The 4,626-nt window shown below is 27.3% G+C and overlaps 1 protein-coding gene across 1 annotated transcript in view; it reads left to right on the forward strand.

Moving 5' to 3' along the window:
* The window catches only part of LOC122531416, a 34,124-nt gene that overhangs the window by 10,139 nt on the left and 19,359 nt on the right, over positions 1–4,626 (forward strand). The gene's annotated exons all lie outside the window — the stretch shown is intronic.

Consider the following 4,626-nt stretch of genomic DNA (forward strand, 5'->3'; position numbering starts at 1 on the left):
TTTATATTTATTTTAATATATATATTTATAGTATATATTTATATTTATTTTAATATATATTTATATATATTTATATTTATTTTAATATATATTTATATATGTATATTTATATTTATTTTAATATATATTTATATATATATTTATATTTATTTTAATATATATTTATATATATTTATATTTATTTTAATATATATTTATGTATATTTATATTTATTTTAATATATATATTTATAATATATATATATATATATATATATATATTGTTCGTCCATGTTGAAAAGAAGTTCTTAATATTTGTAAGAAATATTGAATACCATGTCCAATAAATAGCGATCGAATATAAAAATGGATTTTCAATGTTCCGCGGAACAAGTTTCATTATACATATAAGTTCCCAAGCGTTGAAACGCTTCTTTCTCCATAAAAATTTCACAGAAATATTTATTTTATGTGAAATGTACAAGTTGGAACGGAATGTTTTTTTATTTGCAAAGCAGAGATATTTCCTAACGCGAAACGTACGAACCGTTCTTCGGCCAATCTTTCGATCCCTGGAAAATTCCCATTAACGTGCGTAATCTCTCTGCACTGAACTGATCCTCTCGAGATCATCGTATAAATTCATTTCGTTCGTCGAAGAACGAGATTTGTAAATTCAAGTGTGTAAAAATTTTTCAACGCAGTTGACACAAGTTTCTCGTTAAAACTTTCACGGCGGGACGGTTTGAAACGACAGTTGCTCGTATATAAGGAATACTTGTCATTTGTTAGAACTGTCTTTGCAAAGTTATTTATAAATTATCGTACGGCTTTTATGATTTTTAACGCTCGACTAGTTACTTCGTTGACAATAATTCAGTCAGGTTTATTTGCTTAACAATCGTACTACTCGCCAATGCGGCTGATTTCGGATCTGAAATTTCGTTTGTTACGAGTGCTTGAAATTACTAAGGATATTAATTATATAATATCAATTATGTATTAATTATATAATAACATTAATATTAATTATATATGTTAATTATATTAATAACATTATATATTAATTATATAATAACATTAATTATGTAATATCAATTTCTGCTTGGAACAATGGAAATATTATTGTGCACACCTGTTTATTTCAATTATCGTTTGAATTACGTACACTTCGGTATGGAAATATTTTGATATATAGATCAGTGACGGCGAACCTTTTTGAGAAGTAGGTCAAATTTTTTGTTCATTATTTTTTTTTTTTTTTCAGTACTAGCTCGTGAGTCACTAAGTCAGTGGCGTCACTTGGAGAGGGGGGAGGGGAGCATGGTTAAAAACTACTTTCTTTTTGGTTCTCACTTTTGTAATCCTCTAAAAAACGTTTACGTTTCCATTTTGTTTCACAACGTTTTTTACTTTTGCAAGTGAAGAGCAAATAAATAAATGTCGACGTCGAAAAATTGATATAAAAGGGATGACATCGTGCCCAGTCACCCCTGCACTATACATTAGATATGTATATACTTTATTCCTTAATATTTTTTATTGTCTGTTCTCTCTTTTATTATATAAAAAATATATAATCGTAAGCGCTATATAAAATTTCTTGGACACAAGTAACTCATATAACATTTAAGACTTAAAATACCTGTACGTATACATAACCAAGTCGTAAATCCGCCGTGAAACACAATTATGCATTTATTTCTCACTTTTGTGCTCTAACCGAACACTTGTAATTTTCTTGACATTTTTTTGAAAAGAGGGGTTCGAAAAATAATTAAAATTCTTTTATATATGTGATGATAAGTTTATAAAAATCGACGCGTGGGTCATTTCAAAAAGTCTGCGTGAGTCAGTGTTTGACCTGCGGGTCATAGGTTCGCCATGGTTGATATAGATCGTTCTATTGTTGTTTATTTGTGGTATACAGGGTGGATCAAAAGACCTCTTCCTACCAAAGTAAATCTAATTTCTTTTATATACTATATATATTTGTATATATTATACTATATATATTTATATTATATTATACTGTGTATATTTATTTATTTACTATGTATACTATATATACTAGTAATATAATGCTATATTTATATGGTAATACTAATTTATATACTAATATAATAATACTATTTTTATATACTATACTATATTTATAATACTAGTAATATAATAAATATATGTATAGTAAATATAGTATTTATAATACTAGTAATATAATAAATATATATATAGTAAATATAGTATTTATAATACTAGTAATACAGTAAATATATATATAGTAAATATAGTATTTATAATACTAGTAATATAGTAAATATATATATATAGTAAATATAGTATTTATAATGCTAGTACTATAGTAAATATATATATATATAGTAAATATAGTATTTATAATACTAGTAATGTAGTAAATATATATATAGTAAATATAGTATTTATAATACTAGTAATGTACTAAATACATATACAGTAAATATAGTATTTATATATTATATTATACTATATATATTTAATAAAATTAGTTTTTTTCTTGTATTTTGATGTTTTATTAAAAAAAAAGAGAGAAAATTGGTGGGAAAAAACTTTCGGCCCACCCTATATTCATAGAAATCGCCCGCTGCAGTTTGTAACGCAACAACTTCGCTTTGACGACGATGATAACGTGACATTTGCATCACTGTTAAGTCCAACGGACCGTTTTGTTCGTAATTCTTTCTTGGCGTGTCTAAACAAACGCCAGAAACTACCTTTCATGAGCCAGTACAGTTAAGTTCTCGTCATCGAGAGTTGTTTTCTTACCGCATTTCTGCATTCGCGAGTGATATTAAAGCTGTAACGTCTGTTCTAACTGTTCGATTAAATCAAGTTTTTTTTTGTTTTTTTTTTTTTTAATCGAAGATATCGTAAGATCTTCAAAAAAAGAGATAGAAAGATTTCGAAAAATAATTCTGTATATAATCTTCTCGATCTAACTATTTTGATTGAAATGATTGATCACGTCGTGTTCCGTAGCGGGCAACTTCTTCCTTGTGTGTGTGTGTGTGTGTGTGTGTGTGTGTGTGTATGTGAAAATATGTGTGGGATAATGTTTCCAACAAAATCTATAAGATGTTATTTAACAAGTATTGTTTTTTTTATCCTTTCACGCTCGAGAAGTTACAGTGTGTAATTTCTTTATCTGGTCGTCCTCTTTTGCGCGTGTTCTTCCTCCATTACTGCCAAGTATAATATATATATATACTGTACTATAATATACTATTATATTCATATTTATGTATAATATTATATATTATAGTATAGTAAAATATTATAATATTTTTAATAATATTTATAGTATAGTATTTTATATATATACTATTTTATATTTTATATATTTATTATGTTACACTTTACTATTGTAATATATATTTAATATATTAACAGTAAAGTGTAACATAATAAATATACTGTACTATAATATACTACTATATTCATATTTATGTATAATATTATATATTATAGTACAGTAAAATATTATAATATTTTTAATAATATTTATGGTATAGTATTTTATATATATACTATTTTATATTTTATATATTTATTATGTTACACTTTACTGTTAATATATTAAATATATATTGTAATATATATATATATATATATTTATATGTATTACATAATATATACTATATGTATAATATAATATATTGAATATGTATATTACAATATGTACACAATATATTAAATATAATAAATATTCGCAAACAAAAGTATAAATTAGATAAATTTATAATATTTTAAATTACTTGATAAACAAGACTGTATAAAACATCATGCAAACACAATGATTAAATACTGAATATGCAAACATAAAAGTACATTTATATTTGCAAGAACCATGATATCAAGTTCTCAAGGTCTAATTTAAATTTCTGTCCAAATTCGTACACAGTTTGTGAAATAATCTATTATAATATGTATAATACCTACCTGAGTATAGTGCTCACTCTCTAGTCAGAGACAGAGTATGACGAGTTATTACCTCTTTGCTTTGCTTCTGAAATCGTTCTCCCGTGTGCAGCCTGTGCACCGATCCAGCTGAACAGAATTGTTGCCGGCTGACAATTGAAGTCAGCAAATTGCTCTCTAATCACTTAGGCTGCAATGCAGTCGCGCGGTCGATAAGAAGTAGAGACGTGTGTACGCGAGAGAAGCCTGAAACGCGACCACCTTGCAACCCGCGGGACCTCTGCCTCTCAGAATTCCACTAGTTTCACGCTTGCACCACGTTCTCCCTCCCCCTCCCCCTTTGTTTGACGAGTATTAATCACTCTCTCATTGTTAGCTTTCAAAAGTGTATGTATCTACATTGTGTCGCTAGAACGATTATACTCGTTTGAACACAGAGTGTAACAATTAATCACTTGCCACGCTCGTCGAGAAACGTTTTGCCCCAATAATTGCAATATTCTCTCAGTTTTTGATATATTTAAGTATAATCCAGGCAGAAACGAATAATAAATTTATTACCTCTCGATAATTTCTATCCAGTGACATCATAGTTCAACGAGTTCAGATAGAAAGCGACGAATTATATTGTACACGATTTCGGTCACTCGTTATGGTCCGCAATCAGCGCAAGTGGTTAACCTCTTGCGC

The sequence above is a fragment of the Frieseomelitta varia genome, unplaced genomic scaffold (assembly GCF_011392965.1).
Source record: "Frieseomelitta varia isolate USP_RPSP 00005682 unplaced genomic scaffold, Fvar_1.2 scaffold_399, whole genome shotgun sequence".
Classification (NCBI taxonomy): Eukaryota; Metazoa; Arthropoda; class Insecta; order Hymenoptera; family Apidae; genus Frieseomelitta; species Frieseomelitta varia.